At 48.6% G+C, this 15,161-nt stretch overlaps 1 protein-coding gene across 2 annotated transcripts in view; it reads left to right on the forward strand.

Annotated features, from left to right (window-relative positions):
• Positions 1–490: 490 nt before the first annotated feature.
• Positions 491–15,161, forward strand: part of Por (P450 (cytochrome) oxidoreductase) — a 65,287-nt gene continuing 50,616 nt past the window's right edge. The window contains exon 1 of one of the 2 annotated variants that reach the window (XM_006504399.1): positions 491–567. The gene's annotated coding sequence lies outside the window, so the exon portion shown is untranslated. Of the gene's footprint in view, positions 568–5,040; positions 5,113–15,161 lie in introns of those variants that run through there. The other variant, XM_006504398.1, reaches the window with a different exon arrangement.

A 15,161-nucleotide genomic window follows, 5' to 3' on the forward strand; every position in this document is an offset into this window, starting at 1 on the left:
TTATGAGCCTCCAAGGAAGGACTGTAGGGAGCTGGGCAGGTCACTATCCCCCTAAGCTGTGCTGAACCTGGTAGGAACTGTGAACTTGGCAAGATGAGAACTCTGTGCGGTTTTGTGGGGTATTTTTGTTTTTTGTTTTTGTTTTTGTTTTTTGAGACAAGGTTTCTTTGTGTGGCCGTGGCTGTCCTGGAACTCACTCTGTAGACCAGGCTGGCTTGAACTCACAGAGATCCACCTGCCTCTGCCTCCCGAGTGCTGGGGCTAAAGGCCTTCACCACCACTGCCTGGAGTCTGGGGTTTTCAGGAAGGGCTTCGGTCATTTCAGAGGCAGCTCCAGCGACAGTCTAGCCTCAGCAGGATGCTAGGCAGAGCTGGGAGGGGGCGTGTCTTGGGTGCAGAAGTCTTAAGCCACACCCTTGAGCTCCTCCTTCACACCACACCACACCTCTCTGGTTCATAAAGGGCCACGGAGAGGCTTGAATCCTGGGAAGCTGAGAAAACCACTAATCCAGGACCTGTCTGTGTGGCTTGGCTCTGCCTGCTGTGCTCACACCCCTAGATCCACAGGTGGGTACCTCCTCAGCGCGGGAACAGGGCCGCATGGATGGATGGTGAATCCCAGCCCCCCAGGAGCTCCTGCCGTCATGCCCTTCTAGTGAAAGGAAGCCTACTTCAGGGGACCAAAGCTTAGCTGGGGTGACAGTAGTTATGTGCCAAGCCTCCAAATCCTGCCATAGTGGAAGAGGGCAGAAACTGAGGAGGGTCCTTATTTGTAGCCAGGACTGAGTTTGGAGCTGAAAAACCTTAGCTGGAGATGCTGTATGCCCGGGGGAAGATGCTTCTGCTTCCCTGGGCTGTTTTCTCATTGGTAAAATTAGGAGTTGGAGGGATACTCTCATTTCTTCCATGCTGATAATCTCCACACTAAGTTTATGGTGAATCTGGATGGGGGTTCTCCAGTCTCTTCTACTTTTTGTCGCCCCGACGCTATCAATATTTACATTACAATTCATAACAGTAGCAATGAAATCATGTTATGGTTGGGGGGGGGTCACCACAATGTGAGGAATTATATTAAAGGGTCGCAGCGTTAGGAACGTCGGGAGCCACTGGCTTGAGTGAGACACACAACTGACCTTCGTAGGCCTGTACTTACAATCCAATCCCTGTGGCAGACAGAGAAGAGCCTAAGAGTATTATCTGGCTGCAGGGAGAAATCTGGGTCCGGGAGAGCCACTTTTATTTCTCTAGCTTTATACCCCCAGGACCATATATATTTATGATAAACATATAAAATTCATGCAGAAACTGTGACTCAGTGATAAGCAGCCGCCTAGTCTCCTCCAGTGAGGGGCTGGGGGCGTGGCTCATGGTAGAGCCCCTGCCTAGAATCCCCCAGTGAGGGGCTGGGGGCATGGCTCAGTGGTAGAGCTCCTGTCTAGAATCCCCCAGTGAGGGGCTGGGGTGTAGCTCTGTGATAGATCATCTGTCTGGCATCCTCCAGTGAAGGACTGGAGACATGACTCAGCCACAGAACACTTGCCTAGCAGGAACTAGTGCCTAGGTTCCATCCCCCCCACCCCCACCCCCCAGTACAGGGAGCAGTAGCTCAGTAAAATGACACCCTTTCTTCAAACCTAGGATGTGCTCAGCAGTGTACACTGGTGGGGTCAGGTATGAGGAGGGAGTTTCTATACTCTGCATTAATTGTTTAGAAAAACACGATGGGGGAGTAAGCCCAGACCTGCTTTTCTTCCCTGAGCTTCAACCTCATCTGTTTTGTTTTGTTTTGTTTCCTCTCTCTCTCTTTCTCTGTTTGGTTGAGTCCACCGTGTTAAAACAACGAAAATAATCCTGTAATTGTCCCTGGATTGGATGGGAGGGACCGACTGGTCAGGTTTGTTTCCTTGTTGAACAATGACCCTACTGCCACCCTAACTTTAGAGGCAGAGGGTTTCTTGGAGGCCCTGAGAGCTGCCTCAAGGGTGAGAAGTCTCCCTAAGACCAAATGTGAGTATTGATCCCCAACACCAGGGGTGTCTTAGGGGGAAATCTCAAAACAGCTGAGAACAACTCAAGAGGCTGAGGCAGGAGGATCAGGAATTCAGGGCCATTTCATGATACATAGCAAGATCTTGTTTCAAAAAAATGGAGGAAGGGAGGAAGGTTTCAAGGTGACCCATCAGGAGATGGTACTTGCATTCAAGCATGGTGGCCTCAGTTGATCCTGGGATCCACACGGTGGTGAGAAGTGACTCCTGCGGGTGGGTCTCTGACATCCATATCCTTGCCATGTCACACATGCATGCACCTGCACACACAATAAGCAAATGTACGGCAATGTTTTTAAGGGCTGGAGCTGTAGGCCGATGGCAGGCAGCAGGAGGCCCTGGGTGGAACCTCTCAGCACACACACAAAGAATTCTGAAAATCAAAACAGTGACTTGTGATAAGAGGTATTTTACTGTCTATTCTGTCAATTATAAATGAGCCAATTGTCTATCATAATGTCCATTATGTCTATCAATTATCTATCATTTATGTATGTCATGTATCTATTCTCTGTCATCTATCTCCTATCTATACATCTAATTTTTTTTATCTGCCTATCTGTCTGTCTATCCATCCATCCATCCCAAGCCAGGGTCCCATATAGTCCAGGCTGGCCACAAACTTAAACAGTCAAGGGTATCTCAGACTTGGTAGTGGCATGCACCACCGCACCTGGTTTTATGATGCTGCTAACTGAACCCAGGCTTCATTCGTGCCAGGCAGACACATGGCATGGTGGCCCGTGACTGTAATCCTAGCCTTCAGGATGCTAAGCTAGGGAGACTGCTACAAGTTAAAGGCCAGCCTGGGTTACACGTGAGTTCTGGGCCAAACTAGACAATATCCTGAAACTATGATCAGCAGAGTGAGACCTTATTTTAAAAGGGGTCAGGGAAGAAGAGAGAGAGAAAAAAAAAGAAAAAGGAACCTCAATGTGTTATATGTGCTTTGGTGTGTTTGTTACAGAGGATTGAGCCTCAGGTATGTGCCTCTCCCTGGAGGACTCTAGACAGGTGCTCTACCACTGAGCCACGCCCCTAGCCCCTCCCTGGGGGATTCTAGACAGGTGCTCTACCACTGAGCCACGCCCCCAGCCCCTCCCTGGGGGATTCTAGGCAGGGGCTCTCTCACTGAGCCACGCCCCCAGCCCCTCACTGACAGGCAGGATGCCAGCACTCTACTGCTAAGCTCTGCCCCTAGGCCCCTATTGGGGGTTGTTAGAAAAGCATTCTACCACTAAATGACATTGCTCAGCCCTGTTCTGTCTATTTTGAGACAGTTTCACTAAGTCACCCATACTCGATTTGAAATCACTCTGTAGTCCAGGCTCACCCTGAATGTGTCCATCCTCCTGCTTCATCCTCCCAGGTGTATGGGATGACAGGCCTGTGCCACCAGGCCCAGCTCCTTGAAGATGGGCTGTTGAATGCCTGGCCTCTAGTTTTATAAGCAAGAAGCAGAGTATTGTAATCGTCACACCCCACTGGGGTAATCTGCTTCTGCATTGAACCCCAGAGATTAGCTTCCTGGACACCAGAGTGTGGCCTGGCCAACTGCTAGCTGATCTGGCCAGCTGGAGTCAGCTGGGGCCGGCTGGAGCTGTGCTGGCTGTCAGTAGTGCTGGGGTTCCCAGGGGACAGCTAAGAGAAAGGAACGGGAATGAGAAGGGAAGACTGGGAGAAAATAGACCCCGGATGTTCCCAAGGGCCACCAACGGGTCTCCTGCACCTGAATTATCACATCCCTTAAAAGTGCCAGTGTCTCAGTGGGGTGTTGGTGGTGTGTGCCTCTAATCCCAGCCCTAGGGAGGCAGAGACAGATGGATCTCTGTGAGTTCGAGGCCAGCCTGGACTACAGGGTGAGTTCCAGTAGAACCATGGCTATACAGAGAAAAAAACTATCGAAAAAAAAAAAGCCATTCTTAAACTAGGGAGATAGCTCAGACAGCTCAGTGAGCCAAGTGCTTGCTGCCTTGGAAGCTTGACAGCCTGAGTTTGATTCCCAGAGCCCAGGTAATAAAGCCAGGTGTGGTTATGTGCACTCGTAATTGCGATGCTGGGGCTGAGACAGGCAGGTCCATGCCTTGCTGGCCAGCCAATCTTGCCCAGCCTGGTCTAATCAGTGAGTCCCAGGCCCCAGTCAGAGATACTATAGCAAGAACAAGGTTGACAGTTTCTGAGGAATGAATGACACAAGGATGACCTCTGCTCTCCACATGCATAGGAACATACAAGCATGCCAATCAATTTGAGTCTGTCTCCTGGGCTATGTTCGTGAGTTCAAGGCCAGTCTAGTTGACCTTGTCTTAAAAAAAAAAAGTTAGAAGACTAGGGAAATAGCTCTTTGGTAGAGTGTTTGCCCAACAGTTTCAATCACCAGTAAGGACAAAGGAAACACCTGCCAATCCTTAGGGTGTGCCACCAGTCACTAAGAATCTCTGGGTGCAAACCAGAGATGGAAATGATGGTGATATGTGCATGCATAATATGTGTGGATGTGTGTGTGTATGCATTGTATGTGTGTGTGTGTGTATGCATTGTATGTGTGTGTATGCATTGTATGTGTGTGTGTGTGCATGCATTATATGTGTGGATGTGTGTGTATGCATTGTATGTGTGTGTGTGTGTGTATGCATTGTGTGTGTGGATGTGTGTGTGTAGACATTGTATGTGTGGATGTGTGTGTATGCACTGTGTGTGTGGATTGTGTGCTTGTATTGTGTGTGGATGTGTGTGCATGCATTGTATGTGTGGATGTAGACACACATCTGGACAACCTTGGGTGTCAGTCATTTCTGACAGTCCCAAACCTGAGCACAGATGAAGAGGAGGCAGCGGTGACTGTCCAGTACAAAGCTCAACACTTGAACCAATCCAACATCCCTAAAGTGTTGAAATACCCCCCCACCCCCGCCTTCAGTTCCTGCCTCCCTCCCTCCACCACAAGCCCAATTCCTCTGAACCGTGACCAAAGTTCAACAATCAAAAGAGGCAAGACTCAGAGGAGAGAACAAACAGCCTTTTGCTATGGTGATCCTATTTCCAAGACCAGCCTGACTGGGTGAGATTGGATAGATCCTGATGTGGGGTCTGGGCTGGGTGGTTGGAGTTTCAGAACACAGCCCCAGGTGGTTAGAGAAGGATTGGATAGTTTTTAATGAGAGTCAGATGACCTCTTCTGAGTAGTGGTTCTCTGAGCACAGAATTCTTCCCCCACCCCCACCCCACCCCCACCCCACCCCCACCCCGACTTTGTTCCTGGATCCGTTATGCAACCCAAGCTTCAACTCTGGGTTTGTAGTGTGTCCAGGACCTTGAGGGGAGAGGGACTTTGAAAGCCACGCCTTTCCTCCAGCCTCACCCTTCACGTTTGTGGTCCACGTGCTGTTAGGCCAAGAAACCCTACTGCCCTCTCTCCTCAGTGTAGCAAACAATCCGCTGATTGATTCTCTCTGTCCCGCGATCTCCCCGGCTACAGCTGAATGTTGCTATGGCAACTGTAACCTGCTGTGAAAGGGCTTCTAAGGAGTCTCTCGCTGTGCTTCTGCTGTTAGCACCTCCTGTGGTTCTTAACCTCAGCTATAAGCCTCTGCGCAGGCACTGGGCAGAAGTGAGAGAAGATGGGGGAGTTGGTTGGTGGCTCCCGGGAGCTGGTGTCTCCGATAGATTCAAATCTCGGAACTTACAGATGTAGTTAAACAAAATGTGGTCTGTAAGTATCCTCCACACCCAGTAAAGGTACGTAGGCATTATTAACTCCAGCAGTCTGGAGGCAGAAGGAAGCAAGAGAATCAAAAACTGAAGGCCCGCAAAACAGCCCAGTGGGTAAAGGTCCTTGCTGCTAAGACTGAAGACTTAAGTTTGATCCATGGATCCCACACAGATGGAAGGACAGAAAAGACTCCTACATGTCTTCCGACCTCCACACAAGCATCATAGCATGCTTGGAAGTGTGAGCACACAGGCTGAAGGCTAGGAGTCGCAGAGTCGAGGGCAGAGTGCTCCCTGTACAAGCATTCGGACCTGAGTTCTGATCCCCAGAGCCAGAGCTGGCGGGGGTGGGGGGGGCGCCGGGGGAGGGGGAGGCACAGGTGGATCCTTGGGGCTCACTGGTCAGTCAGTCTCGCCAAATCAATGAACAGTAGGTAGAGAGAGACCCTATCTCAAGGTGGAAAGGGACTGCGGACGATGTTTGAGTTTGTCTTATTATGACCTCCACATGCATGTGCATACATGTGCATGTGTGCACAAACCCACGCATGCATGTGTGCTGGTGTGCACATGCATAGACACAGGAAAGTTGAAGGTCTGCAGAGGCTACAGAGTGAGTTCATAATAACGTCTAAAATTATCCCCGGGTTTCCAAGGCCCTAACTCATATGTTGAGACTTTTGTGTCCCAGATTTGCACACGGAGTGGGGCGCTCACTCCCTTTCAGATGGGCCGTCCACCTGGAAAACCTTTGGCTTGGTTTAAGCTTCCTTTTGAGGGGGTGCTGAATTACATCCGAGCAAACGTTTAGACATAAGCGCCTAATCCTCCCCCCCACCCCCAACAGAGAGATTATGGGATCATTTTATAAAGTGTGATACCAAGTAAACCTATTTATGCTATCCAATCTACCACCTAATGTTGCAGGTTAAAGAAGATAAACGAAGCAGGTGGGGCTGCTGACCAATCTCTAGCACAGTAGGAATGAGCAGCCAGAGGAGTGGAGCAGGGCAGAAGGAGAGGGGTGGGAAGGGACTCATTTCCCAGGGGATCTCCGAAGGACCTCAGCAGGTTTTGTGTATTGGATGCTTTAAGGAAAAGAATAGGAATGGCCAGGGAGGTTGCTCAGTCGGAAAGATGCTTGTTGTATGTTCTTGATTGCTTTTCTTTTCTCTTTAAAGATGTATTTATTATTATACATAAATTCACTGTAGCTGACTTCAGACACACCAGAAGAGGGTGTCAGATCTCATTACGGGTGGTTGTGAGCCACCGTGTGGTTGCTGGGATTTGAACTCAGGACCTTCGGAAGAGCAGTCAGTGCCCCTACCTGCTGAGCCATCTCACCAGCCTTCTTGATTGCTTTTCTGCTGCTCTGATAAAAATACCATGCATGACCAAGCAGGGCGGTGGTGGCACATGCCTTTAATCCCAGCACTTGGGAAGCTCTGTGAGTTTAAGGCCAGCCTGGTCTACAGAATGAGTCCTGCGCCAAGGCTACACAGAGCTCTGTCTCAAAAAAAACTAAACAACCAAACAAATCATAATCAAAGGCAACTTGGGGAGGGAAAGATTTACTTCATTTTATGATTAAAGGTCACAATCCATCACTGAGGGATGTCAGGAAGGAAGTGGTCGGTGGCAGCTTGAAGCAGAAACCATTGAGGAATGCTGCTTACTGGCTCACTCTCTTGCTTCTGCTCAGCTTGCTTGCTTTTTTTTTTTTTTTTTAAATTCTTAAATTACTCATTATAGGTATTTTTGCCTGCATATATGTCTGTGTAAACTAAGCATGCCTGGTCCACACAGAGGACAGAAGTGGGTATCAGTTCCCTGAGACTGGATTATAGGCGGTATAAATCTGGGTCCTCTGGAAGAGCAACCAGTGCTCTGGCCTTAACCACTGAGCCACCTCTCCAGCTTCCCTGCTAGCTTTCTTATCCATCCCAGGACCAGGTTCCTCTGCCTAGGGATGGTACTGCCCACAGGGGTCTGGACCCTGCTACATCAGTTGAGGTGGGGGGTGCACACCTTTAATCCCAGTACTCAGGAAGTAAAGGCAGGCAGATCTCTGTGAGTTTAAGGAACCTCTGCCTCAAGCAAAAATAAAAAATGGTCCCATACACGTAACCACAGGGCTGTCTGATCCAGATCGGACTTCCTCAAATAATTCTGGGCTGTATCAAGTTGACAGCTGATACTAACTAGAGACTGCACAGCAGGAGGGCACTATTTGGATCCTCAGAACCCAAGTGACAATTGAGGGTGATTAAACATGTCTGTAGGGGGCTGGGAGCACTGACTGTTCTTCCAGAGGTCCTGAGTTCAATTCCCAGCAACCACATGGTGGCTCACAACCATCTGTAATGAGATCCGATGCCCTCTTCTGGGGTGTCTGAAGACAGCTACAGTGTATTTACATTAAATAAATAAATCTTTAAAATAAATAACCATGTCTGTAGGGGCTGCAGTGACAGTATACTATAGAATGTACTGATGTTTGCTTGTAATCCTAGCACTGGGGAAACAGGGGTTCCCCCTGAGCTCAGTAGTAGCCAGTCAGCCTCAGGTCCCAGGGAACTTACCTCATCTCAAACAAACAAACAAACAAACAAACAAACAAACAAACAAACAAGTTCCAGGGCGATCTCTGACTTCACATATATGCAAACCGGTACACCACCACACGTGAGTGTAGCCTCTCAAATAGAGCCGGAAATAATCCATGGAGCTCAGGATTTTCTGAGGTCAAATTAGAGCAAGAGTGAGAGAGGCATTTATGGTTTATGTTGCTGGAGGTCAGGAAAGGGACTTCCTAGCTCTGCTTTCCAGCTGTCTTTCTACCCTGATGTCATCAGGAACCTCAGAACTCCCTCCCTGCAGAAGTAGGCAAGGGGGACTAGAGAAGATGACTCCGCAGTTAAGAGCACTTCCTACTCTTCCAGAGGACCTGAGTTCAATTCCCAGCACCTACATGGCAGCTCCCATCTCTGTGTAACTCCAGTTCCAGGCAATCTGATGCCCTCTTCTGGCCTGCCTGGGTACCAGGTGTGCACATGGGGTACAGACATATACACAGGCAGAACACCATACATAAAACAATTTAAAAAAAAAGTTGGAGCGGGGCATGGTGGCACACGCCTTTAATCCCAGCACTCAGGAGGCAGAGGCAGGCGGATTTCTGAGTTCGAGGCCAGCCTGGTCTACAAAGTGAGTTCCAGGATAGCCAGGGCTATACAGAGAAACCCTGTCTTGGGGGAAAAAAAAAGTTGGATGTGGTGATAAGAAAACTGACTTCTCATCCAGGGAAAAAAACAGAGCAGAGCTTTTAGCCAAGGCCAGGCCTGTGATTAGGCTTGTGAGTGGATTTTGGCCCGGGATCTCTGAACTTTTTTGACTCCGGTTGCCTGGCCTTGAGGGTTCATCCCAGCCTCCTGGGGCTTAGTAACCCTACGGGTTCGTTCACCTGGTATTCTGGGAAAGCAGAGGTAACAGTTGAAACTGTACTTATCTATCTAGTTGTTTTTATTTTCTGGGGTGCTCCTGCAAGTAGAGGTCAGTTCTTTCCTCTCATCGTGAGAGCTCTGTGATAAAACACAGGTCACCGGGCTTGGTGGGAAACACCCTTATCCAGGGAGCCATCTTGCTGGACCCACTGGTAGCATCTTAAAAATTGTGTTAGACGGCTGATGTGAGTGTGCCTGCCATTTGGGCTTTCATGTTCTTGGAGGGGATTGAGCTTGGATCTCACAAGAGAGAGACAGAGAGAGAGAGAGAGAGAGAGAGAGAGAGAGAGAGAGAGAGGGAGGAGATCCTGCAGCCAGCCCAGGCTTCCCTGGAACTCACGTAGACTAAGTTACTCTCAAACTTGCAGCCATCCCACTGTCTGAGCCTCAAAACTGCTGGGATTGGAGGCTTTAGTCAGCATGCCTATCTTGTACTGTGTGTGTGTGTGTGTGTGTGTGTGTGTGTGTGTGTGTGTGTGTGTTCATATACATGTGTATGTGTAGAGGCCAGAGATCAATATCAGGTATCATTTCTCAGGAGCCATTCACCTTTTAAAACGTTTATTTTTATCTTGTATCTTGAGTGTTTTGCCAAAGGTGTATTAAATATACTCCATGCAGTCGGGCGTGGTGGCGCACACCTTTGATCCCAGCACTTGGGAGGCAGAGGCAGGCGGATTTCTGAGTTCGAGGCCAGCCTGGTCTACAGAGTGAGTTCCAGGACAGCCAGGACTACACAGAAAAACCCTGTCTCGAAAAAAAAAACAAAAACAAAAAACAAAAAACAAAAAAACAAAAAAAAAAAAAAAAAGAAAAGAAAAGAAAAAAATACCCATGCACACAGTATCCACAGAGCCCAGAAGACACCATTGGATCATTGGAACTAGAGTTACAATGTTTCGAGCCACCATGCAAGTGCTGGGGTCCAAACCATGGTCCTCTGGGAGAGACCTTAACCACTGAGCCAGCTGTCCAGCTCCTCTAACTTGTTTTCTGAGACATGGTGTCATTAAACTTCCTTCCAGGTGGAGACATACACAAAATCTACCCCTCTCCCCCCAAAGTCTTAACCACAAACTAAGGCACAGACTCTGCCAGAAGTCAGTCTAGGGAACCAACTCCGTGTGCTCCCTTACAGAGCATAAATGAGGGACTATTTATAGGAGAGTGGGTGTCCCTCCTCCAAAGGACACGCTGGAAAGGGGACTTCTCCATAACCACATAGATGGTGCCCTCTCCCTTACTCTTCCTTGGTCTATACACAGGAGCCTCCTCCTCCAGGTCACACTATTAAGGCAGAGCTGTATACATCAGGTATATGGTGTGGGAAGATACGTAGAGGCTATCAACAGACAACAAGCCCAACAGGGAATGATCCTTTTGCAAAGAGAAACAGCCGAATTCCTAAGATGGTGGTTGCCTGCCTCAAAGGACACTCACACCCAATAACAGACCTGTACTTTGACGAGACTAAATTCCTTAGCCAACAAGCTCCAAGAATCCTCGTCTCTACTTCCCAATTACTGGGGTTACAAGTGCACATCACCACACCATGGGTGCCAGGGGTCAGACTCGGGTTCTACGCTTACAACACAAGCATCTTATTGAGGGAACAGCTCCCCCAGCCCTGGTTTGTACTTTTTTAGAAAGAGATCTTGCTGAGAGGTGGTGGCACACGCCTTTAGTCCTAGTACTAAAGGCAGAGGCAGGTGGACCTCTGAGTTTGAGGCCAGCAAGGTCTACAGAGTGAGTTCCAGGACAGCCAGGGCTATACAGAGAAACCCTATTTCAAAAAAAAAAAAAAAAAAAAAAGCTCATGGAGCCCTTGGTTGGCTTTGAACTCACAGAGATCTTCCTGCCATATAAGGTATATTACTCTGCCTTCTGGTTTATACTTTTTGAAGCCCTTTGGGACCTGTGAGGGACATTAACACAATCATGTTCATCGGGAGCCCTCATTTTCTTCTTATACAAAGATCAGTCTCTCCTTCTCAGCCAAATGTGGCGACATTTTCTTGCTTGGGGAAGAGGTCTGTGTAAGATGACCTTAAGGATGTACCGTGACCTTGGATACCTGAAGTGTCTATGTGCTTGTGAAGGAAAAGAGGCCAGAATGTGAAAGACACAGAGAAGTTTGGGGCCAAACCCAGGGCTCCTGTGAATCAGAGCAGGTTCCCTGATTGGGAGCATAGAAGCTGTTCCAGTGTGAGAAACAGTGTCACTCCGAAGCAGGAGTGGAATAGACTCTCGCTGGAGGCTGAGGTGGGCACCATAGAGAGCAGATCCTAGAGCAGACACTGCAGGAAGGCAGGCTCTATAGGGAGCGCTAAGCAGGAATGGGTAGGCTATGTTGAGCCAGCCCACTGTTAGTAATCAGGCTGGGTCGCAATATATCTAGCTGGGGATCTTGAAACACCTTTGTCCCAGTTTCTTCTTTCTCTGTTACTGTAATAAAAATACTCTGATAAAAGCAATTTAAGAGAGAAAAGGGTTACCTTGAGTCACAGTTCTAGGGCACAGTACATTGCACCCACAGTCAGGAGGCAGGGATGAATGCAATGCTGCTACTGAGTTCTTTCCCCATGCTTAGTACACCCCAGGATCCCAGCCACTACCTGCAATGCGCAGAACTCTTCTCACCTCAATTAACCAAGACAATCGTGCACAGGCATGCCCAGGGGGGCCATCTTGCAGCTCATTCTTGATTCTGCCAAGTTGAGAAGTAACATAAACTGTGACAACCTATTAGTGAGAGGGCTTGGTGTATCTATTAGATGAGATACTGTCACCTGGGGGAACTTAAGTCACCTTCTAGCTGGGAAGCTTGAGATAACTATCAGACTAGAGACCTTGAAACACCTACTAGGCTGGAAACCTTAGGGTAAAACCCTTCTCCCTGTACTCTGAATCTGAACTCTTCTGTCAAGTGTATATTTCAGAGAGATTTGCTATAATAAGTAGAACACATTACATCTCAGCAGTATTACACCTGCCTAGAATCCCCCAGGGAGGGGCTGGGGGCGTGGCTCAGTGGGAGAGCCCCTGCCTAGAATCCCCCAGGGAGGGGCTGGGGGCGTGGCTCAGTGGGAGAGCTCCTGCCTAGAATTCCCCAGTGAGGGGCTAGGGGCGTGGCTCAGTGGCATGGCCTTTGTATGTGAGAGGCTCTAGGTTCACTCCCCAGCACTGAAAACAAAGTTAAGTTCTAAAAGAAAGACATAGATTTTCCTTGAAGTTGCTACTACTGTGAAACTTTCCAGAGATGGAGGCTCCCTCCTCCACTGCTGACAGTTCTGTGTCCCATCCTGAAGGTTAGTGCTATTCTCATCACACATGAGTAATCTTATTTGGTGAGTGAATGTGTCTGTGAAGCCTAGATCACAGAGGCATTGGAAACCTGGCCTTGATCTCTCTTTCCACTTGGATCTCCATGACTTCCCTCCAGGAGGCACTAAGAGTCCAGGAGGAGCTGGGCAGTGGTGGCGCACGCCTTTGATCCCAGCCCTCGGGAGGCAGAGGCAGGCGGATTTCTGAGTTCGAGGCCAGCCTGGTCTACAAAGTGAGTTCCAGGACAGCCAGAGCTACACAGAGAAACCCTGTCTCAAAAAACCAAAAAAAAAAAAAAAAAAAAAAAAAAAAAAAATCTAAGAGTCCAGGAGGGAAGCCAGACCTGATAGCAAGTGTGTATGTATAACCCAAGGCCTCAGGAAGCTGAGGAAGGAGGATCAGCCTGGGCTACACAGTGAGTTCCAAATCACCACACTCAGAGACCTTATCTTAAAACGGGGCGGGGATAGAGGTGGGAAAAGGACAAGTACAGAGAGAGCCAAGAGCAAGAACTAAAAGTTGGTCAAAGGGTAGTGACCCCTACCCCTGGGCACATAGCTAGAGGTACAGAGCCCAGGTTGGGGTGACAAGCTAGTTGAGGGACTGGACTGTTGGCATCCTAGGACATTTTACTGCTCTGGGATAAGAACTTTGGAAGTAGTCCAGTACTCTCGAGATCCTTGTGTCTTCTAGACCTTCACCATCAAGCATAAGGGGAGAAGAGGTTTGTCCTTGTGTAGATGTGGCAGCCAGAGAGGCTGCTCAGGAAGTGGCATGGGGAGCCACAGGGACAGTAGAACTGCTACTGGTCCAGATTTATGCTGCATTAACCTCGTTCCAGTTCTACAGTGGGGCTGGGCCTCTACCACCTCAGGTTCATTTCCTCAGGTCTCTTTTAGACAGTGCCAGTGAGCCTCCCAGCAGAGAAGGGTTATGCATAACGCACTCCGCAATTCTGATTTCACGTACGATTGGAGACGTCGTAGACACAGGCGCAGTGTGACAGTAATGTCAACACTATTTGTTGACTCAGCCTTCAGGTTCCAGCTACAGACCATGAACAGAAAACCTGCTTAGAGCACCGACTCTGTGAAGCCTAAGAACAGAAACCGAGGTCCTGAGAGTAGAAGCTGGAGGCAGAGAAGGGGACAGAGGCAGGGGCAAGGGCTACATTGCATAAGGTTAAGAGATAGTGTGACTCTGATTAACTGCTCATCGCTCAAAAACTAAAGGTCCAAGGCTGCTGCCTCAGTCATCATGACTCAGAAGGACTAATTTAGGTATTTGAATGATTATATCAGAAAGATATGGAAGTGAGAGCGAGCTGTGCTTTCAAGGACATTAATCACCAGTAAGACTTAAACAGTTCTGGTCTATAGAGTGAGTTCTAGGCCAGCCAGGCTTATATAGCAAGGCCTTGTCTCAAACAAATAAGCAAGCAAACAAAAGCCCCAAAGATGTGATAACTTAAGAGACAACATCTAAAATATCAGTCGTAGGAGGTGGTGAGGTGACTCAGTGGATAAGGGTGCTTGCCGCCAAGCCTGACGACCTGAGTTCAATCCCTGGGACCTACTTGATGGAAGCGATTGTCTTCTGATCTCCACACTCATGCTGTGGTACGTTCATAGCAATTCACACACACACACACACACACACACACACACACACACACACACACAATCACCACCACCACCACCACCACCACCACCACCACCACCACCACCACCACCACCATCGACAACAATGTAAAGGTATTGAGCTAGCCCTGGTGACACAAACCTGCCATTCCCACCACTTAGGAGACTGAAATAGGAGGGAGCAAAGGTCTAAAGGCCTGTCTGGGTTACCTCAAGTTCAAGTCCAGCATGAGTAATTAATGAGTCCCTATCCCAGAGCTGATTGAAGAACAGGAAATGGGGTAAGACGATCCCATCTGGGAGATAAGGATAAGGATATGCCACCCCCAAAGGCATATCTTTTTTTAAAATGAGAAATATTAAATATGATTTGATTTAAAACTATGTCTTTGTGTAGGGAGACACATGCTAGGACGCATATGTCACAGTGTGGAAGACAGAAAACTACCTGTTAAGAGTCAGTTTGTGCTGGATGTGGTGGCGCACGCCTTTAATCCCAGCACTCGGGAGGCAGAGGCAGGCAGATTTCTGAGTTCGAGGCCAGCCTGGTCTACAGAGTGAGTTCCAGGACAGCCAGGACTATACAGAGAACCCCTGTCTCGAAAAACCAAAAAAAAAAAAAGCCAGAGAGAGAGAGAGAGAGAGAGTCAGTTTGTTCTCTCTACTTTGTAGGTCCTGGGGATCAAATTCAGGTCAGGTCTTACGTAGGGCTTGGCTGCAATATGTAGCCCACCTCCACTGGGGGACCGGCCTCACCAGCCTCCCCAGTAAAGAAGGCCAATTATGTCATGTCAGTAATGAGCTCCCTTCTCTATCCTTTTGTTTTTCAAATAACTGGATGGTCCTTACTTACAGAGTTAGCAATAATAAACCGGAAAACCTGTTCTTGGAAGACCTCTACTGACCATGTCTTCTTAAACATCTGCATT

This window comes from Mus musculus, chromosome 5, assembly GCF_000001635.26.
Source record: "Mus musculus strain C57BL/6J chromosome 5, GRCm38.p6 C57BL/6J".
Classification (NCBI taxonomy): Eukaryota; Metazoa; Chordata; class Mammalia; order Rodentia; family Muridae; genus Mus; species Mus musculus.